The sequence below is a fragment of the Eubalaena glacialis genome, chromosome 9 (assembly GCF_028564815.1).
Source record: "Eubalaena glacialis isolate mEubGla1 chromosome 9, mEubGla1.1.hap2.+ XY, whole genome shotgun sequence".
Lineage (NCBI taxonomy): Eukaryota > Metazoa > Chordata > Mammalia > Artiodactyla > Balaenidae > Eubalaena > Eubalaena glacialis.
The window spans coordinates 110,005,037-110,028,260 of NC_083724.1; the positions used below are offsets into that span (position 1 = coordinate 110,005,037).

At 45.6% G+C, this 23,224-nt stretch overlaps 1 protein-coding gene across 2 annotated transcripts in view; it reads right to left on the bottom strand.

Moving 5' to 3' along the window:
* LOXL2 (lysyl oxidase like 2) overlaps positions 1 to 23,224 on the bottom strand; it is a 104,611-nt gene that overhangs the window by 75,152 nt on the left and 6,235 nt on the right. The window lies entirely within an intron of this gene.

Below are 23,224 nucleotides of genomic sequence, written 5' to 3' on the forward strand. Positions count from 1 at the left end.
GTTTGTTTGTTTTGTTTTGTTAAATATTTATTTATTTGGCTGTGCTGGGTCTTAGTTGTGGCACATGGGATCTAGGCTGCAGTATGTGGGGTCTTTAGTTGCGGCATGTGGGATCTAGTTCCCTGACCAGGGATTGAAGCCGGGCCTCCTGCATTGGGAGCAGGGAGTCTTAGCTGCTGTACCACCAGGGAAGCTCCCATTTGAGTAGAGTTTTTTTAAAAAGACTATGTACATTAATGGATAAAGAAGATGTGGTACATATATACAATGGAGTATTACTCAGCCATAAAAAATAACGGAATAATGCCATTTGCAGCAACATGGATGGACCTAGAGATTGCCCTCCGGTGGGCTACTGAAGCAGCCCCCAGGGACTTCCTTCCAAGGCGGGCTTATTATCTAGACCTTCTCCTCACCCGTCCCAGACACCTTCATATCCCCAAAGAGGTTACAAACTGCTTAGGGGCAGGACTTGTTTCTCATCCTTCTTTGGCTCCTCCAGAGTAAGCATGATAGGTTGGAAGACATGTTTATGGAATGAAAAGGTGATTTGGTTCCAGGTACCAAGTGGCTGGAGAAATGCAGATGTGACAGTGTATGCTGAAGAGGGCTCGGGTACTCCCAGGTAAGGTGGCCTTCCTCCCTCTGGACGTTAGTTGACCTGGATGGAAACGGCATCTTCTGGATGCTGAGAATAACACTACGAGGCTTTGAGTCTCCATCTTTACTTGCTCACGGGCTGCGCACATACCTGAACCTTCCTATAGCTCTGCTTTCAGGCTCCAGGCCTCCAGACACCCTGACATGCTGCCCACCCACACCCCAGATCTCATTATGTTTTATACTCTGGACCTCAAGACGGCTGAGACCACTGAACGAGGAGGTCAGAGGTAAAGCCCCTTAAACAGCTCTTACACAGGGCCTGTCCTTAGCTGAACTGTGGAGTAGCCCCAGAGAGCAGTCCTGAGGCACTGCTCTAGCACTTGGGGAAGCCAAGGATGCCCAGGCGACAATTCCATCCCTTTACATAGTTTACCTCCCTGAGGGCTGCTGGGGGCTGAGTCCAGCCTGCTCTGTGCACAGAGGGGAGGCATAAAGCTCTTTGTACCAAACAGGAGAGGGGCTGAGTGGCCCGTCATCAGGCAAGGGAGAGCAGGACAGCAGAGTGAGGGGGAGGGGGATCACAGACTCTGGAGCCAGACAGTCTGGGTTTGCATTCTCATTCTGATACTGACTAGCTGTGTGACCTTGGGCAAAATACTTAATTTCTCTCTGCTGTTTGATGTTTCGTATCTATAAAATAGGTATGATAATTATATCTAGCTCACAGAATTGTTATGAGGATTAAATGAATGGTACATCATAAGCCCTACAGGAGCATTTGCTAAATAAAAATTTTAAATTTTTATATTTTCAAGATTGTGGTCACCGTACCCAGGTGGAGCCTACCTCTAAGAATTCCAGGATGAGGTCCTAGAGCGGGAAATAAAGACTTAGTTCATGTACCTTGATCCTTCCATAATTCAGAGAGCTAGGAAGACTGTCTTAAAGGACTGCAGGTGTATTTCATGGAAGAGGAAGTAGACTTGGAAGATGGGGCCCCCAAAGGAAACCAGGACCAGCAGGTGAAAGCTACAGCAGTGCATCATACATTCTCTATTAACCAGGTACAGAGGGTTAGGCCAATTGTATGCCTCAGTTCATGGCACATCACCAACAAGGAAGGACCAGATAAGTGCCCAGAACACCTGGGAGGGATGATCTAACTTGGAGAGAGGCAGTTCCACACCTGTCGGGATGGCCAGGCAGTGCCTGGTCCCATCCTGGGTTTTGGGGCAGAGATGCCACAGCTTTGGGGGGCAGTCAGGACCGAGGACTTCGGAAGGCCCTCTGGTTCACTGGAGATCCAGCCATCCTCATCCTGTGACTCACAAACAATGCCAGAAAGTTGTGGGGTTCCTGCAACGGCCCTCTTCAGACCACAGCCTGACAGGCTAGTACGTGGCTCTGAAGGGACCCCTCATCGCCTCCTCTGCCCTGGCCACGTTTCATTCCTGTCCCAGCACATTGGTGTCCACGAGCTCATCTATGCCTCACTAGAACCTTGAGACATGGGTGGAGTAGCCAGGGATGAGGATTCTTACTCTACGAGGGAGAAAATCAAGAAGCAGAGAGAGAGGACTTTTCTGCTAGACTTCCCGGGGTTGCACAATTCGTGCAGGCAGAGCCAGAAGTAGTCAACCCCAAGCTACCAAAACATCAATGATCCACTATCACATATTAAAAATGTCCAAATTCCACCTGGGACACAGATGCCTTTATAAGGTGGAACACACCTACGTTCCTGGCTTCAGTTCCAACACTTCTCTCCTTGCCCTCACTCCAGCCCTTCACGTGTCACCCATCCAATAATATCAGCCTAGACTGGCTTAAGTTTTCCCACCTCGATCAATGTGCTCCATCCCCACGCCTCCCCTTCCCTCCAAAAAGTGTATGTCACAATCCTTCCTGTTCTTCAAGGAAAGCTTCCCAGATGCTCCTAATCAGAATCAATGTCTTCTCTGATTCTCTTTAAAATAGCATCCTGCTTGTGCTTTACGCCAGTGTCATATCAGGCTTTAATGGACCCTCAGTCCCAGGGGCAGAAGCCATCTCTTGTCATTTCCACACAGTACCATGTGTTTTTGGCTACGGCAGGCTAGCTTGTAACAGATAAACCTTCCCACCAAGGACAACTGGAAAAGGTAGGTAAAACACTAAAAGCATGTACTTGAAGACACTGGAGAGCTATCGAGGCAGAAAGGACTCAAGAATCCAGAGAGATGGGAAGTACAGCGAGGTGAGCCTGACACTTGTGTCTCCTTTTCCCCTTAAGCCACTTGCCAATTCCAAGGCAGTTGCCAACAGGCTGGGAAGCTAAGCAAAACTTCAGGCATCCTCCCAGGATTGAGGACACAAAAATTGGAGTTCAGAGCCTCCCAAGGAGGAAGGGTCCTGTTAAATAGCCCCAGGCTTTCAGATAGGGGTCCCTGAAGGGCTAAACTCTAGAAGTTAGGACAGAGTTACGTTCTACGTGTTAGAAAGATCTAACATCCGTATAATTGGAATTCCAAAAGAGGAGAGAGAGAACGTCTGGAAGAAATATTTGAAAAGATAATGGCCAAGAATTGTATGAAACTGATGAAAGATATCAAGCCCAAGAAGTACAGTTTACAAAAAAAACCATACCAGGGCACATCAAAATCAGACCATGGAAAATCCAAGACAAAGAGGAAAGCTTACAAGCAGCCAGAGTATAAAAGGAGCATTACCTTCAAAGGAGCAGCAATAAGGCTAACAGTTGGCCCCTCAACAAAAAACAAGGAAACAAAGAAGATAATCACATGACAGTTTCAAAGGGTTGAAAAAAATAAGTCAGCCTAGAATTCTGTACCCCCTGGAGAGAATAAAGGTTTTCACAAAAGTGGAGAGAGGACTTCCCTGGTGGTGCAGTGATTAAGAATCTGCCTGCCAATGCAGGGGACAGAGGTTTGAGCCCTGGTCCGGGCAGATCCCACATGTCACGGAGCAACTAAGCCTGTGTACCACAACTACTGAGCCTGCACTCTAGAGCCCGTGGACCACAACTACTGAGCCCACGTGCCACAACTACTGAAGCCCGTGCTCCTAGAGCCCATGCTCTGCAACAAGAGAAGCCACCGCAATGAGAAGCCCGCACACCGCAACGAAGAGTAGCCCCTGCTCGCCACAACTAGGGAAAGCTCATGCGCAGCAACAAAGACCCAATGCAGCCAAAAATAAATAAATAAATACATAAATTTATTTAAAAAGAAAAGGGGGGAGAGACTTTGTCATCAGAGTTCTCCAAGATGAAAATACTAAAGGGAGTTCTTCAGACCACAGGACAAATCATCCTAGATGTGGAATGAAGGAAATGGAAGGGGGAGCTATGCAGGTAAATCTGAACGAAGATCAACTGTGTAAAATAATAATGTCTTATGGGGTTTAAAATACATGTGTCATTAAAATACCATGGTAAGGGCTTCCCTGGTGGCGCAGTGGTTGAGAATCTGCCTGCTAATGCAGGGGACACGGGTTCGAGCCCTGGTCTGGAAAGATCCCACATGGTGCGGAGCAACTGGGCCCGTGAGCCACAATTACTGAGCCTGCGCGTCTGGAGCCTGTGCTCCGCAACAGGAGAGGCCGCGATAGTGAGAGGCCCGCGCACCACGATGAAGAGTGGCCCCCGCTTGCCACAACTAGAGAAAGCCCTCGCACAGAAACGAAGACCCAACACAGCCATAAATAAATAAATAAATAAAAATACCATGGTGAAAACAGCACAAAAGGTAGAAGGGGATTAAATGGAAGTGTTCCAAGGTTTTTGCACTATCTGGGAAGTGATGAAAGTACTCTTTTCTATTAGACTTGAGCAAATCGTAATAGTCTTAGCTAGATGCATACTGTAGTCTTTATGTAATCAGCATAAGAAGAGACAAAATGTAGAATGAACATGGCAATAAAGGGGAGAAATGATGGAAGTATTTTTTTAAAGAACCCTGATTAATCCAAAATTAGAGCAATAAAGCAGAGAAAAAGTAACATAGAAGAGTTGTCACAAATAGAAAAAATAGTAAGATGGTGGATTTAAAACCAAATATATCAGTAATTTCATTAGATGAAAAAAAATACTGCAATGAAAAGACAAAGATTGTCATAATGGATTTAACAAAACAATATTTTCTATTTCCTATGGAAGACCAAGAGGTTTAAAGTAAAAGGATGGAAAAAGATTTACCACACACACATTCATCCAAAAAAAGTTGGTACAAAGTAAGATAAAGTCAACTTTAAGACAAAAAATGTTACTGAAGACAAAAACTTATGATGATGAAAGAGTCAGTCCATCAGGAAGACATTAACTAACTCTTCTCAGTTTGTATACGCAGACTCCACATGTATGAAATAAATATTGACAGAACTAATAGGAAAAAAACGACAAATCTGTAATCAGAGTGGGAGATATTACACACCATTCATCAGGAGAAGCAGACAAAAAATCCTTGTACTAAAGAAGTGAACAATATGATAAACAAATGCGACCTAATTGACAAGTTTCTATCAACTGGACTCAGAAGACAGACTTGCTTCAAGTCCACATGCAAGATTTACCCAAATGGACCCTAAGCTGGGTCATAAAGCAAGTCTCACCACATCTAATGAAATCACACACAATGTGTTCCCTGACCACAGTAGAATTAAGCTATACACCAATCATAAAAGAATAACCAGAAAATCCCCCAATATTTGGAAATGATGTAAAAGGAAAAAAAGTCTATTTCTATTCATTTCCATTGAGGTCACAGTATCAAATTGATTTACTCATTCAACAAACATTCATGGAGCTCCTGCTACACATTAGGCCTCATGTGGGTAAAGCAGACATGCTCTTGCCATTGTTCTAATAGGAACTGACAGGGCATTCATGTTCTAGCTGTGGTTTGCCTACGGGAAATCAGTGAATATTCATGGATTGAACCACCTGAGCCAGGTGGCCTGACTTTGAACTCAGGAAAGTTTTTCCTCTTGTAGCCAGTGTCTATATCCTCATCTGGCAGAAATTTAAGACAGAAAGTCCATGACTTGCCAAAGGTCCCACAGAGTGACAGAGCTACAACCAATATGAAGTTAACATTATAAAGTGCCTCCTCTGTGCAGGCACTGTGTATGAATCATGCCTTTTTATTTTCTGTATTTCTGCTGTTTTGATATCTGGGGTCTATGCTGACTCTGGAGAAAGACTACTCAGAAACTATGCTACCCACCTTCTGGTTAATTCTTAGAGATGGTAAAGGACTCACCCACAAGTGTACTCTGCATATGCAAACCAATCAGTCCAGAGCTATACCTTCCCAACTATTTCCATTCTCAAGATCTCACACTCTGGGCCACTAACCCCCTGCCCTAATCACTCTAAGACCAGGTACCAGATTAAGTAGAGATGGTCCCTATGCCCCAGAGAGAGGTGAAATTATTCAACTAACCAATCCTTAACCTGATTAGCCTGCTTACTGTGACAGTCATAGTAGATACTCTTGCCCACATTTTCCCCTCACTCCTGCCTCTGACCAACCCTGGTGCTTCTTCATGTGGCCCTGCATGGTGTGCCAGGCCTCCTTGTTTCTAGGGATCTGTGACTATAATCTTCTTCCTCCATGACAGTCATTTCTGCGTCTGTGTCTTTCCACACCTGATTAAAACAAATCTTGGGTACATTTAAAAATGTTTAAACACATGATTCTCAACATTCTGCTGTATTAATTCACTTAATGGGGCAAACACCATTATTGTCAAGGCACAGAGAGTTTCAGCAAGTTGCCTCAGGTTGCACTGTTGGTTAAGTGGCAAGGCAGGCTCTGAACGAGGGCAGCAGGCTGACCTGTGTCCTTCACCTTCACCTCTGTGCTCTAACAGCCCCAGTCCAGCATTTTCTTACCATCTCCCAAGCTCCCCGCCACGCGAGAGCTTACAGAGGCCTGCAGATTGTCTATTCACATCTCAAAAAGAAATGGAAAAAATGTGCGGTTCTGTAATTTTTTAAGAAGAAATCGTAATCTCTGGATTTGCATATCTATAAACTGCTCCACCCATCTTCTTGGACTCTCCAATCTGTGGAAATGGCTAGTGTTCAACTCTTAAATCTTTCCTACAAAAGTGCTCCTGAATTTTTTGCTTCCTTTGTGGGGCTTCTCCTGCTCTCTACTCTGGGGAATTGTAAAATATTAGACCCAGATGCTTCTCTTTTCTTTTTAAAAATAACTTTTATGGTTTTTTCTTCCTTATTGCAAAAGTTATACAACCTGGTGATACACATCTGGAGAACACAAACAAGTAAAAAGTAGAAAAGAATTTGCAATACCCCTATTGGAGAGAATGATTGTCAACACTCTGGTGTACACCCCTTCCAGCCTTTTTTCTGTACATATATATTTCCTCTTAAAACTTAGAATAATTTTCTATATACTGCTTTGTAAACTGCTTTTCACATTTACCAGCATATTGCAAACATCATGCCTCATTGACTTTTACAAGATTTTTATTACATAGTATTCAATCTTACGGATGCACCATAAGACTGAATAATCTTACCAGTAAATTTTTTACTGCTATTCACATAGTTGAAATGAATATCCTTGTAGCTAAAATTTTCCACAGTCTTGGGATAAATTCCTAAAGGCAAAATTGCTGGGTCAAAGGGCTGGTAAAAAGTGAACGCTTCTGCAAAACTGTATTAACTGCCTCCAGAAGGACTGTGCTAGGGTACAGGTCAGCCTGAAGTATGTAGATTTCCCCACAACCTCAAAATTCTAGCTATGACCATGCTTTCAGACCTTTCTCCATCTGATAAGCAGGGGGGAAAAGAGGTATTCTGTTTTAACCAACGTTTCTTTTGCTACTAGTGAGGTTGACCTTTTTTTTCTTCAGGCTCTATTAGCCACCTGTATTTCTTTTTTTTGGAAATTATCTCTACATGTTTTGTTTTGTTTTGTTTTTTAATTTTCATCTCCTTTTATTGAAGGAAATAAAACTTGTGCTGCAGAGGCAGTAGTACCTCAGAGTATGACAAGGTAGCCATTGGGGCTGACATGCAAGCCATAATGCTGGCCAGGGGTCCTACCATAATGGGAGGACCAAAACCACAAAAATAGCAGGAGGTAGCAAACATCCCCAACACCCAGTGCAGCCATTTCCATTTGCAGAGAGCTTGGCCATGCGTTGTAAAAACAGGGTCCCCTCACAGGTGGCAGACTATCATCTCAGGCCAACAAATCCATCCAAAACTAACACGTAGGCTCAGATTTGGAGATCGTTCCCTTTGACCCAAAGATTCAGGCCATCAGAAGATCTGAGTTAATCTTTTAGCTCCTTATTGCCGATGGAAAAAGAGGCTGAGTTCTTGAAACATCACATAGGTATAGCTGGACAGGTGCTGATGCCCAGCCTTGTTCTAAAAGCAGCTAATTTTTTTTTTTCCTGACTTTTCACACTGCTCTCACCCAGCATGTGCCCTAGGAAACCTCTCAATGTTCTAAACAAGGACAGAATGAGGGCAGCAGCCTAGGGGGATTTAGGGAGTCAAAAGCTGCTACATAGCCAAGACCATTTCATAAGAAATAGCGTGGGGAACACTATTGGGTCAAGATCCTCCCAAACAGCTGCTAGAAGCATACACAAAGAAAAATGTGGTAGCTCTCCCTCCCATATCAGGATCAGCTGTGCCAAAGTCATGGTCCAGAAAAAAGAGTCATTTCATGTCCCTGGGAGAATATCAACCTCCATGGCATTCCTCAAGCTATTCCAACTTTCAAGTATAACCGTGTGTTTGGGCAGTTTTGAAATAGAAAAGCAAGCGCTAAAGAAAAAGGAAAAATCTCAACCGACTGCAAATTGATAATGTTATAAAGCCAAAAATTTATACAGTCAAGAACTGATTGGTGGGGGGAAGGATTTTGCTATGTAGAAATAGTATTTTTCACATTGGCATCCATCCAACCCTCAGGAGGGAAAAATTGCCAACGTCCAACGCAGAGCTGCGGAGGATGGAGAGCAAAATGCCCTGCGGCTCCACCCACCGCCGACCCCCCGACCCGAGGCGGGCTGCCACCCCCTGCAGACCAGAGGCCTCGCCCGCCCCTCCCAGGCGCCAGTTTCCGTTCTGCACTTGAACTCGAGTTCAGCCCATTCTCCGCAGGAGACTCTAGCTGCTGGGGGCGAGGGTGGCCTGGAGGGGAATCCATCCAGGGTGGTCCCCCTGCCTGTGGCCCCCGCTGCAGCGCGTCCCGTGACAAGACTGTTGGCAGCCTGATGATCCGGTTTAGAACCGAGCCCCACCGGGCGTCCCCAGTTGCGGGGACGGGGACCGGCGCCCCTCCCGGGAGCAGGCAAGTGACCCCGGGCTGGCAGCCCCTTCGCGATCCGGCCGCCGCCGCGCTCTGCGGCCCCGCTCCCCGCCCTTCCCAGCGCCGGCGGCCGCGGAGTCGGGGTGTCCTCAAGCCCAGGCGGCGGCCGCACGCGGCCCGGGGTGCGGTGGGCGGCACACGTGAGCCCGCGAGCGCGTTTCGGGTGACCAGGGTCCCTGAGCGGGGACCGTGCGCTAACTCGGCCGCCTAGGCTTCCCGGCCCCGCTGCAGCCGCGCTGGAGCCGGCGCCTGAGGCCCCGCGGCCTCCCCTTGAACCAGGCCAGGCTCCGTGGGAGCGGATGTCCCCTCTCTGCTCACATCGCTCACGCGGAGCCGGTGCTGTCGGTGATGGGGGTCTCGGCTGGGCCCCGGGCCTAGCACGGTGCCTGGCACATGTTGGGCGCTTATTAAAAACCGGTTGGACAGTAGTAACAGGGTAGGATAGCTCAAAGTACACCCATCCTCAGGATGGTTTTAAAATAAGCTCTACTGCTTGATCACAGATCAAAGGGCTATTAAAAGTGAAGTGGATGGAGGAGGCCCTTGGCTCCCTCATCTTCCATTGTATGGGTCTTCTTGCCTCTCAGCAACCTTTCCTCCTGGTACCTATTGGCACCATTGGTTCCCTGGAGAGATGATGTTGTGTATCTTGGAATCAGAACATAAGGGTCTGAATCCTGACTTCACCACTTCCAAGCTCTACAGATTTGGGGGTACTTTTGGAGCCTGGATTTCCTCTTCTGATCATGGAAATAACCTTCCTTGCAGATGTATATGTGATGATTTAATGAGATAACGTGGAAATCCCTAGCACACAGCATGGCTTCATTCACATTAGTTTTCTTCTTTCCTTCCTGCCACTTCTGAACCCCTGAACCTTGTTCTCAGTAGGTACTCAGCAAATATTAATTGAATGAATAAATATAAATTCCTATTCAAATCATCACACCTTATCAAAGCTGCCTTTTCTTTCTGACCTAATTGCATAGGAAAGCGAGCTGATAAATCCATTCCTTATTAATTTATTGTATTAAGAAATTTAACACATGAAGGAGTAAATTTGTGACTTTTCTATGAAGAGGGAACTTTTATGTTTTAGCAGAGAATTCCTAGATATGAATTTTAATAGTTGAATTTTACATACTGTGCCATGTTGGAAGTAAGGGCAATAGGGTTTTGGTGAGTAGGTGGACCTTCCACATGCCCTTCAAATCTGCTGACCTGGGTGCCTCTGAAATGCACTCTGTGTTGTAAAGGGGGTAGGCAGACACTGGGGTACTTTATGGGAAGTGAAGATCCCCTGGGATCATAAAATCTCACCCCAACACAGAATCAATGCTTGTGTCTAGACAAGAGTCATGGGTTATAAGGTTGGACCTAGTAGAGGCAGAGTGAGGCATGATCCCAGCCCAACACAGCTGATTTCCTGGGAGATGCGCCATCTCGCGACACACGCCAGTGTGTGCCCAAAAGGATGAGCCCCTAAACCCGGGCTGGACACTGCCTAAGGGCCCATCAAGGCCCAAGGCAGTGAGCACTGCTGCTACTCGGGGGGGAGAATGGGGGCCCTGCAGTGTCTGCAGGGTCCACAGGGCAAACCCACAGGGAACAGGGATTCCTCAAGTCCCACTTCCTCTGAGAAGCCCGATCCAGCGACGTCTGCCCTCTCGGCTCCCCTCCGACAATGCCTGCAGCTGTGCTCAGGAGGCTACAGGGGCTGGTCATCTCCTCCTGCTGCAGGTGTACAGGCAGCCCCGGCATACTCCACTGCCCCTCTGAGGCCATTTCCAAATAGACACCGGCCGCAGGAGGGCAGAAGGAAGGCTTGCGGCTTAAGAGGCTCCATCTTTCAGCAGAACAGTATCTTAGAAGGTGCTGGGAGGCAAATGTGCTTTACTTTTGGGGGTCTGGTAGTTTTATGATGCGAGAACTGTGGTGAGCCCTTCCACATAATTCCCCCCACCTAGGACGTATAGACTTTCTTATTCTATACCTAATTTATGTATTCAATTCCCCTCCCCTCCCCCATTCTAAAAGGATGACCTCTGCTTTTATGCCACAGCCTGGATACCACATGAGCTGGCAATGAAGGTGGGATTCTGTTCATGAGAAAGTTAGATTTTAAAAAATCCTATATTTATTGATTACTCATTCTGTATCAATGACTGTGTGAAAAGTGCTTTACAGGTATGAACTCATTTAATCCTCTAGTCTAGACTAGCGTTTCCCAATAGAAACATAATTCAAGCCACATATGTAATTTAAACTTTTCTGATAGCCACATTAAAAAAGTAAAATGAAATGGGAGAAACTAAGGCTAAAGATATATTTTGTTTAACCCAATATATCCCAAATATTATCATTTCAGTATGTAATCGATTTAAAATTATTAATGAGATATTTTGCATTCTTGTACTAAATCTTTGCAATCTGGGGTGTACTTTACACTGACGGCACATCTCAATTTGGACTAACACATTTCAAGTGCTCAGAGGCCCCATGTGGTCGTGGCTGCCATACTGGATGCTAACAGCTCCAGGCAACCCTCTGAGAGAGGTACTATCAGCATCTGTATTTCCCTGAGGGAAACCCAAGGGACAGAAAAGCTATAGCTAAAAAGTAATCAAGCTGGGATTTGCACCCAGGCAGCCAGATACCAGAACTGCTACCTTTATTGACTAATTGTTCTTATCTCTGTCGCTGAGCAAGCACACTCTGGTATATCAAGCGTTGCCCAGGACCAATTTCCTTGAGAAAACTGCTTTGGGTCAAAGGATTTGAGTTTCATTAGGAAATGTACTAGCGGGCTTCCCTGGTGGCGCAGTGGTTGAGAATCTGCCTGCCAATGCAGAGGACACGGGTTCGAGCCCTGGTCTGGGAAGATCCCACATGCCGCGGAGCGACTAGGCCCGTGAGCCACAATTGCTGAGCCTGCGCGTCTGGAGCCTGTGCTCCGCAACAAGAGAGGCCACGATAGTGAGAGGCCCGCGCACCGCGATGAAGAGTGGCCCCCGCTCGCCGCAACTAGAGAAAGCCCTCGCACAGAAACGAAGACCCAGCACAGCCATAAATAAATAAATTAATTTAAAAAAAAAAAAGAAGAAATGTACTAGGATCCAAAAGATTAAAAAGAAACGCTTGAATTTTAATTTGAATAAAACAAAAAAAACAAAACAAACAAACAGAAGTGTGCTATGTCTTTTACCTTTTTTGGTGCCTATTCATAAACAAATATGGTAAATTCTCCCTCTACTCTTCGGGACATTTGATGACATTTGGACTGATGGAAGTCACACTTCCCCTCTTCACACCTGCTCTATCAGTTCTCAGTCAGAGATTTTGATTTCACTAAAGAAATCAAAAATTCTGGTGGAGACATCTAACTGATACCATAGTTGGGAGAGTTTTTAGACGATGGGGAGATCTATTCTCAGCTTTCACCTACGAACACCTCCAAGGTCATCAACAGCCCAAGAGTCTACGCCAGTGAGCTTGCATCACCATCCATCACAGAAACTCTGGGAACATCCTCTACCCTGAACACAAGCCAACTGGGTCAGCAGAACATTTCGAAACGAAAGCCCAGGTTTCACCAACCCTCTGCAGGCATTCAGAGTTCCACAAGAGGATGACCAATCTTGGAGAGTCTTCTGTTAAAACTGCATGTCAGTGAAGTCCAGGAAGGACTGCGGCAGATGGACTTAATCCTTCACATGGTTTAGCTGAGGAGTGGGTCATGATTACAGGGGTCAAGGCAAGATGCCCAAGGACCTCAGTATTTGACTAACAAGAATAAGAGTGCTAGAAGGAATCAGCTGTGACCGTGGCTTATCAGAAAGTGGTAAGTTATCTCTCCCGATATTTTCTCACTGGGCTCTTGGCTAAGCAGTTGAAGACATTCTTACGTTCAATTCAATCCATTTAAGGATACAAGTTCACACAGTTGATACTAGTGTAAGCTTTGCCGACAAGAAGCCCTGTGGCACCCAGGGGGTGTCTGGGAGACATGGGGAAAGAATTCCTTCACATCCCCAGGACTTAAATCCCAGGCATTCCTGAAAACCATCAGCCAGAATCAGCTCACCTTCCCCAAGGGCCTCGAGCACCCCCTACATTCAGCGTCCCCTTCAGGCAGCTTGCACATTTATCCTCCACAAAGAATGGGCTGCACGTGCCATCACCTCCCATTGCCACTAAGCAGCGTGGCCCAGTGGTTTAGAGTCACACAGAACTAGGTTCAGATCCCTCTTCTCTCACCTATTAGCTCTGTGACCTCAGGCACACTTAGATTTTCTACGTATCAGTATTTCATCTATAAAACGGAAACGATACATACTTAAAAGCAACTCTTTAAAGGAAAAAACAAGAAACACCTTCATTTCAGGACTCTTTCAAAAATTGAAGATCATGTTTCTTAAGTTCCTGAACCACAGCAGGTGGTCCCCCCAAAATCAGGTAAGATATTTGGGTTCCAACAGGTGCTGCCTGCTAGATTTGAGTCAGGCTGTTCAAGTGCCAACTACAGTTCTGGTTGATGCTAAGCTGTATAATGTAAGTGGTTGTATTTAATTTTGTACTTCAGATTTCCCCAAGTGTTATTTGGGGAACTGGGAACTCCCGAGGATGAGCTTAGGTACTTCTTCCTGGATCTAGCTCTTGCAAGAACTTACTTGAAAACTAGAGATAGACATTTGCTCCAAAGAATATACAATATTGGAGAAAAGTTTAGTTACCTAAATCAAAAAGTGTGTTCACATGTGCTATGTAAACTATGTAGGTGCTAAATTGTGCCAAGTTCCATGGGAGAGTGGGCTCCAGGGAGTCTGCGATGCCTGCAAATAAGACTTTTAAGCAGGGCTGATGTCAATTTTCTTGGTCTTGCTGGGAGTTGGGGCTGAGGGTGTGGTCAGAGGGAGAGAAAGAGTTCTAAGCCTGGATCTTGCTAGAGCTTCTCAGTTCATCACGAACAGTGCTCCTTCAATTGTCTGATAAACCTCATTTGTTGGAGGACATCTTTAACTCCAAAACATATGTCACCCCTGAAATTTTCCAGTATATTCTAGAAACACTGATTTTTATATTTTATTGAAATATAGTTGACTTACAATGTTGTGTTAATTTCTGCTGTATAGCAAAGTGACTCAGTTATACACACACATACATTCTTTTTTATATTATTTTCCATTATGGTTTATCCCAAGATATTAAATATAGTTCCCTGTGCTATACCGTAGGACCTTGTTGTTTAGCCACTCTATATGTAATAGTTTGCATCTATTTACCCCAAACTCCCACTCCATCCTTCCCCCATCCCCTCTCCCACTTGGTGACCATAAGTTTGTAGAAACACTGATTTCTGTGATTCTAGGCATGGCATTGTACTGATAATGGATGAATATTTGAAAATACTTTACTTAATTTTGACCCAACAGGGCTCCAAAAGGAAAAGGAGAAAAGCTATAACTAGAATTTCCAGGGCCCTTTTCTTTTCTTTCTTTCTTTTTTTTTTTTTTAATATTTTGCCTTCTTTTCTTTTTTAATAAATTTACTTATTTATTTTTGGCTGCGTTGGGTCTTCGTTGCTGCGCGCGCAGGCTTTCTCTAGTTGTGGCGAGCGGGGGCTACTCTTCGTTGCAGTGCATGGGCTTCCCATTGCGGTGGCTTCTCTTGTTGCGGAGCACGGGCTCTAGGCAAGCGGGCTTTGGTAGTTGTGGCATACGGGCTCAGTAGTTGTGGCACACAGGCTTAGTTGCCCCGCGGCATGTGGGATCTTCCCGGACCAAGGCTCGAACCCGTGTCCCCTGCATTGGCAGGCGGATTCCTAACCACTGCGCCACCAGGGAAGTCCCCAGGGCCCTTTTCTTACGCTGCTCTTTTGACAGCTGAATTATTCTGCTTGGGAAAGAACATCAAAGACCTACTCCAGAAAAATCTCTGAGTCTCAAGATTTCCTTGGGGCTGCTTAAATGTTTCTCTTCCCCCCAAAGCAATCCCATTCGAATGACTTCATCATCTACCTGAGAAAAGGCATTCTGTGTTGTAGAACTTGCCGGTGCAACAATATTTTCTGAAAAGCCAAGTGGCTTTGGACTACCCCAATGCATTCTTAAAGAATACGACAGACCTCGGCCTCTTACCACTGACACCTGAGTGTCAAAAAATGCCCAATATGACCAACTATTTCCTAGTCAATAACAAAGACATGCATAAGGGGGGGGAAACACATTGTAAAAATTGTACACTATTTGTGCATTTAGCGCCTTTAGCAAAAAGCACTGCTCTGACCAAAAGCTGATCTCCTTAACTCCTCCCATCCACCCACCAACGTGACTGTCCGGAGCACAGAACCTCCTAAAACGGGCCTCCCTCAGGCCCCAGCTTTGCGTGACTGGCCTCACCCTTTCCGAGGGCGCTGGTAGCTGGGAAATGATTCCTTCTGCCCAGCACTTGCTCCACATCTTGTGCTCTGGAGCCCCCAGTAACTGGCCTGCTGACCCAAATGAGAAGCATCACATCAGCGACCATGAGGCTCCCCAGCCAGGAGCAGTGGCCCTGGATGCAAAAGCCACTCGCTTAGTGTCATAGAACCGTGGAGCGTAGAACTCAGCTGGATTCTTTCACCCAGACAGAATGGTCCCCTTGATGTCTCTGCCAGATGTCAGCATTCAGCTATGGGGTCAGGGGAGGGATGGGGGCTCTCTCCTCCATCAGACCCTCCCCCTGCCGCCTGCCAGGGGATTCCTGCTCGACCAGCAGGAGTGATGAATGGTCCTCATTCACGGCCCAGAGCACACGGGAGAGGCTACCCCAGCTGTGGTTGGACGCTGCTTCTGGCCGCACACGGAACACATTCCTTTGTGGAGGAAGGCTGTCTTGGGTGGATGGGTTTGGTGCTCAGAGAATGAGGGAAGCGGGTGGAGACAAGGGGGCCCTTCTGAACCACCTCAGACAAGAATGCAGACTCTGACACCACACTTGGCCAGGGCTGGTCCATTTGGCCCCTGGCCAAAGATTCCACCTTGGTCCCGTCTATTTCTGGCCACAGAGTGGGAATGTTCAGGGCACGGTGAAATGGCCAGAGGTAGGCATACAAAACTGAGTTTTTTTCAGCCTCCAGAAAGAGACCTTTGTCAGGCATAATTTGTTGTGAGCGATTGGGGTTCCCCAAGGTCCATCGCTGCCTCTGGGTGGAATCTCATTCTGACCAGGCTGTTTCCTGGGGAGGATGAAGGTACAATTTCAAACACTTTAAAATGTGCCACTGGAGACTCTCAGATTGAATGGGAAAGCAAAAGCCAAATAAATATATAGTGTCTGTAAGAGACACATCTTTTTTTTTTTTTTTTTTTTTAAATTTATTTTTGGTTGCATTGGGTCTTCGTTGCTGTGCGCAGGCTTTCTCCAGTTGCGGTGAGCGGGGGCTACTCTTTGTGGCGGTGCACGGGCTTCTCATTGCGGTGGCTTCTCTTGTTGCAGAGCACGGGCTCTAGGCACGCGGGCTTCGGTAGTTGTGGCATACGGGCTCAGTAGTTGTGACTCGTGGGCTCCAGAGCGCAGGCTCAGTAGTTGTGGTGCACAGGCTTCGTTGCTCCACGGCATGTGGGATCTTCCCGGACCAGGGCTCGAACCCGTGTCCCCTGCATTGGCAGGCGGATTCTTAACCACTACACCACCAGGGAAGTCTCCAGGGCCCCCAAGAGACACATCTTATCTCTACAGCTTGTAGCCCATAAAGAAGGGGCAGGGGAAATCCAAAATCAGTGCTACTGCTTGACGGCAGAGGAAGCACAGTGAGGCAGGGATGCCCATCGGGTTCAAATTAACCACCAGCCCCCCCCGACCAAGCCCTAAAAAAATGGAGCTATGGTTTGACTACAGGATAACATATAGTAATTGAAAGAACATGGTGCTGGCATCTGAGAGTGGTCCCAGGTTCAAATCTGGCTTCTGCAAATACAGAAGGGTCTCAGGGTTTTAGAGCAGCGGTCCCCAACCTTTTTGGCACCAGGCACCAGTTTCATGGAAGACAATTTCTCCACGGACCGTGGGTGTGGGGGATGATTTCAGGATGATTCAAGCGCATTATATTTATTGTGCACTTTATTTCTATTATTATTACATTGTAATATATAATGAAATAATTATACAACTCACCATAATGCAGAGTCAGTGGGAGCCCTGAGCTTGTTTTCACTTGCCGCTCACTGATAGGCTTTTGAGATGAGTCTCCAAGCAACTGATTTATTAAGGTCTCTGTGCAGTCAGACCTTTCTGCTAATGATAATGTGTATTTGCAGCCGCTCCCCAGCACTAGCATCACCACCTCAGCCCCACCTCAGATCATCAGGCATTAGATTCTCATAAGGAGCGTGCAAACTAGATCCCTTGCATGCGCCGTTCATGGTAGGGCTCGTGCTCCTATGAGAATCTAATGCCACTGCTGATCTGACAGGAGGTGGAGCTCAGGTGGTAATGCGAGCCATGGGGAGTGGCTGTAAATACAGATGAAGCTTCGCTCACTCGCCTGCCGCTCACCTCCTGCTGTGCAGCCTGGTTCCTAACAGGTACCAGTCGGTGGCCCAGGGGTTGGGGACCCCTGTTTTAGTGGGTTCCATAAAATGCATCAAGTGCCCAGGACAGTCAGTGACTGGCTCAGCCGTGTTCAATGAGTGGTAAGTATTATAGTTATAAAATCCTCAACAACCTGGAAAAATTCCAGGAGGAGTGTCACTTAACCCATCAACCACTCTTCAACCACTCTTTTTTTTTTTTTTGGCCACACCAGGAGGCTTGTGGGATCCCCAACCAGGGATCGAACCCTAGGCCCCCTGCAATGGAAGCTTGGAGTCCTAACCAGTGGCCCACCAGGGAATTCCCACCCATCGACCACTCTTAACACGGCACTTGGGTAACAGGTTTGAACCATCCTCCCACCCCTCCCTGACCCCCAACACATACACAGTCTCAGACACACTGTTTCTCAGAGCTAATAGTCAGTAGCCAAACTGGTCCGAATTTCTGTGCCACTTTGAAGGCGATATTAAAATTCACAAAAGGCAGGCAGGGGAGGAGAACAGAAGTCAGGGCCAGAATGGTGTGCAAATTTGTCAAGTAATCCAATCATTCCATTGTCTTATTTCCAGGGGAGGAACTGTACTTGGGGATGGGGCCACTGCATGCAAGTCTCTGGAGGGAGGGAGTGTTGAGGGCTGGTCCAGGCACAGACACTGAGGTAGAGAGGGGCTCAGACAGTTGGGGGTAAGAGGAGCATACGAGGGGGGGGAAGTGGGGGGAGTCCTGGGATGGAGGGAATGTACAAACCAGCTTTTCTTTAAAATTTTTTTTTTTTGGCTACGTGGCGCGGCTTGTGGGATCTTAGTTCCCAAACCAGGGATTGAACCTGCAGAGTGGAAGCACAGAATCGTAACCACTGGGCCACCAGGGAGTTCCCCAAACTAGCTGTTCTAAGAGATGGATCCTCAAAACGGCCAAGGAGCTCAGTTCTTAAGTGACATCCTCCCCAAGCCCTCCTTATTTAGCTTCCTTCATGCTTCAGGGAGCGCTAGTCACAGCAGGACTCAACCATGGCTTTAGACACCTTCTGTATCTCCAGAAGCTTCCAGGCCAAGCTCCCATCCAAGCAATGCAACCTGAACCAACAGCCAGTTCTTCAGTCCTGAGCCCCTTCAATGAGAAATAGACCCCAGGGCCCAGTGAAGGAAGGAGCAGCTGGTACAGAGGCCACGGCCACATCTTTGGCTTGTCTAGAAATGTCTGGTGACCCAGAGGAGGGGGCAGGAGTGCTGTTCTAAAGTTTGTTAAGAGCCTATGATCTGGGGTTCAGCTGTCCATAGAAGCATTGGAAGCCCTTCCAGAAGCCCAGTGAGTAATAGCAGCAGGTAGAAACTGCCACCTCACCAACACTGGCCAGGCTCAGCTCACAGTGCCAGCTGGTACTGTGTCAGGATACTGACATCCAGGGGCTTCCCTGCTGGCGCAGTGGTTAAGAATCCGCCTGCCAATGCAGAGGACACGGGTTCAAGCCCTGGTCTGGGAAGATCCCACATGCCGCGGAGCAGCTAAGCCTGTGCGCCACAACTACTGAGCCTGCGTGCCACAACTACTGAAGCCGGGGCGCCTAGAGCCCGTGCTCCGCAACAAGAGAAGCCACCGCAATGAGAAGCCCGCGCACCGCAACGAAGAGTAGCCCCTGCTTGCTGCAACTAGAGAAAGCCCCCGCGCAGCAATGAAGACCCAACACAGCCAAAAGTAAAAATAAATAAAATAAATAAATTTAAAAAAAAAAGATACTGACATCCACAGAGTAGTGGCATATACACAGAGACCTTCAAGTTCTTGCTCTTACTGAGGAGGCAGACTTTCTCAGCTACGTTTGGAGCTGATCCATGTCATTGGTGCTGATCACAAGCCTTTTCTGGACCTCCTTCTAGAATGATTCTAATATTTTATTGCATCTCCAAACACGGCATGCCTCCCACTGGCAATTACAGGGTGCCTCCACTTTCCTTATCATGACATCCACTAGCTTCAACCCTGTGTTTAAGCATCTACTCATATGTATATATAAAAAATCCTAAGGAATATATTAAAGACTATTAGAACTGATAAAAGAATTCAGCAAGGTTATAGGATACCAGATCAATATACAAAGATTAACTGTGTGGACACACCTTCAAAGAACAATCCAAAAATTAAATTAAGAAAATAATGCCATTCACGATAGCATCAAAAAGAATAAAATACTTAGGAATAAACTTAACAAAAGACATGCAAAATTTATACTCAGTGAATGATAAAACATTGTTGAAAGAAATTAAAGAGGATTTAAATAAATTTTTCAAATTCCATGTTCATGGATTGGAAGACTTAATATTGTTAAGATGAGAATACAAACTGATCTACAGATTCATCACAATCCTTATCAGAATCCCAACTGACTTTGCCATGGAAATTGACAAGCTGATTCTAAAATTCATACGGAATTGTAAGGGACCCAGAATAGCCAAGACAATTCCGAGAAAGGAGAACAAAGTGGGAGGACTCACGCTTCCCGATTTCAAAAGGTACTACAAAGCAATGGTAATCAAGACAGGGTGATACTGGCACAAAGACAGGCATATAGATCAATGGAATAGAATTGAGAGTCCAGTAATAAACTCATATATCTACGATCAATTGATTTGGACATGGGTACCAAGACCATTCAATGGGGAAAGAATAGTCTTTTCAAAAAATAATGCTGGAGTAACTGCATAGCCACATGTAAAAGAAAGAAGTTAGACCCTTACCTCCCACCATTTACAAAAATTAATTCAAAATGGACCAAAGACCTAACTATAAAAGCTAAAATTGTAAAACTCTTAGAATAAAACACAGGGGTAAATATTCATGACGTTGGGTTTGGCAATGGTTTCTAAGATACGACACCAAAAGCACAGGCAACAAATTGAAAAATACCTATATTGGACTTCATAAAAATTACAAACTTTTGTGCATCAAAGGACACTATTAAGATGCTTCATGAACTACAGCAGCAGCAGTGGGGGTAGCAAAAAGGGTGTAGTGATCAATTATTTTTTGTACTGTTTGCATATCTGTCTCTCTCCTAAGACTGTGAATCCCTTGGAGGGCAGATACGTCTCTGGATCCCCTGAGCCCAGCACAGAATAAATGCTGAGTAAATGTGATGTGAACTGAGAAAAAAAAAATATCAAGAAAGTGAAAAGACAACCCATAGATGGGACAAAATATTTGTAAATCGTATATCTGACAAAGGTCTAGTATCCAGGATATATAAAAACTCTTAAAATTCAATAACAAAAGACAAGCAGTCAAATTTAAAAATGGGCATAAGACTTGAATAGGCATTTCCCCAAAGAAGACATACAAATAACTGACAAGCACATGAAAACATGCTTAAAATCATTAGTCATTAGGGAAATGCAAATTAAAACCACAATGAGATACCTCTTCACACACACTAGGATGGCTATAATTTTTTTTTTTGAGTGGGGAAAAGTAGGTGTTGGTGAAGATGTGGAGAAATTGGCAGCCTCATACAGTGCTGGATGGAATATAAAATGGTGCAGCCACTGTGGAAAACAGTTTGGCAGTTCCTCAAAAAGTTAAACAAAGTATTATCATATGAGCCAGCAATTCCACTCCTACTTATATACCCAAGAGAATTGAAAACAAATGTTCAACCAGAAATTTGTACACAAATATTCATAACAGTGCTGTTCATTATCACCAAAAGGTAGAAGCAACCCAGACGTCCATCAACAGTGAACAGATAAACAAAATGTGGTGTATCCTCACAATGGAATATTATCGGGTCATAAAAAGGAATGCAGTGTGGATACATGCCACTACATGGGTGAAACTTCAAAACATCATATGAATTAAAGAAGCAAGACAAAAAAGACCACATATCACATAATTCCTTTATATAAAATATCCAGAATTGGCCATGTAGAGACAGAAAGTAGATTAGTGGCTGTTTAGGGGTGGGAGTAGGGTGAGGGGAGGAGGAAGAGGCAATGGCTAAAGTATACAGGTTTCTCTTTGTGATGGTTGCATATATCTGTGAATATACCAACACCCATTGACTTGAACACTTTAAATGGGTGAACTGTATAGTATGTGAATTATATCTCAATTAAGCTATTAAAAAAAGAATCTATTTAACTGACACTTCAGTTTAGTAGTATCTACTTACTAAGCATCTGTTACATGGCAGGCATTGTATTAGGCACTGGAATTCAAAGATGAATCTGACATGGGTTCTGCCCTCCAGGAGTTCACAGTACATTTAGAGAAGCAAAAAGAGTATAGAAATAGGTACAGAAATAGAACTGGGAAGGCAGTGATTACAATTAGAGATGAGGAACAGGGAAAGCTTTAGAGAGTTGACACCTGGGCAGGTTTCGAAGGGAAGTAGGAGTTTGACAGGTCGCTGGTGGGGAAGGGAGATCATTCCAGGCAGGCCTGAAATAACACAGGATGTTCTGAGACCTGTGTGGGGTTCAGAGTTGCAAGATGAAAAGTGGAAGGGCTGGCAGAGTGTGTGGGGTGAGGAGAGGTGGAAGAGGTGAGCTTGGAGAAGCAAGCAGAGGGCCATGAGGAAACTTGAATATCATGCCAACAAATGTTGAGTTTTCCTTTTGGGGATGAGGAGCCAACGATAGGTAAGTGGGAGGGCAAGGGGGGAAGATTTGTGATTGAAAGCAGGAGTCAGTGAACTACAGCCCTTGGGCCAAATCTGTGAAGTTTTTAGAAATAAACTTTTATTGGAACACAGCCATGCTCATTTCTTGTTGTCTATGGCTGCTTTCCCACTAAAACAGCCAAGTTGAGACAAAGATCGTATGGACCCATTAAGTCTGAAATATTGGCTCTCTGGCTCTTAGAGAAAAAAGTTTACCAACCTCTGCTCTAGAAAGATCACTGTGCCTATTGGATAAAGGATGGCTTCCCATGGGTTAAGACCAAGGGAAAAGAGTCCAGTTAGGAAACTAGCAACTCTCCAGGCAAAGAAGATGCTGGGGTACCATGACGTTGCAACATCATGACGTTGGGGTAACAGATGACATAGGGGGTTGATAGTGGGGTGGGGAGGTGGGCGTGGCTTTGAGAGCCTCCTGAAGAAAAAACACCTGGGGAATATCAATTTAGGAAAATTAACAGTGAAAAGGATAAGAGAACTCACGGGGTTTCATGGACGTCTGAATTTTAGTTTTTTCTTCTTAAATCGTTAAAATGGTCCCTAAACCTCACGTTTAGTTGAGTGCTCTCAGACAGAGCATCTGAACTCAAGGCAGCTTACAAGTTTTTAAAAATTATTCTTACAATTTGGTTATGGGCATGCTCGAGCAATTCCAGATCACCTGATGGGCTGTCTTCCCCGCTGTGTGTGTTGCAACAAGCCCAAACTCCACACATTCTTAGCCTATGCTCTGAGGCTGCTGTTGGCACCAGGTAGGCACCATGGAGTTGGTTGCCAGGCATCAGAATATCATTCTTGACTGATGATTTATTTTTAAATGCACATGTCAAATATCATGTCTTACTCATTTTTGTCTCTTACAGAGACTGGCAGTGTCTGGCAACTAGAAAGTCACTCATAAATCATTTTAGTTAAGAGAGAGCACCAGGTGGGAAGGGAAGGAGGAAGGAAGGAAAGGAGGGCAGGAAGGCAGGACGTGGCCACAGAATTTTTCACTCATGGCTTGAAACTTGTGATC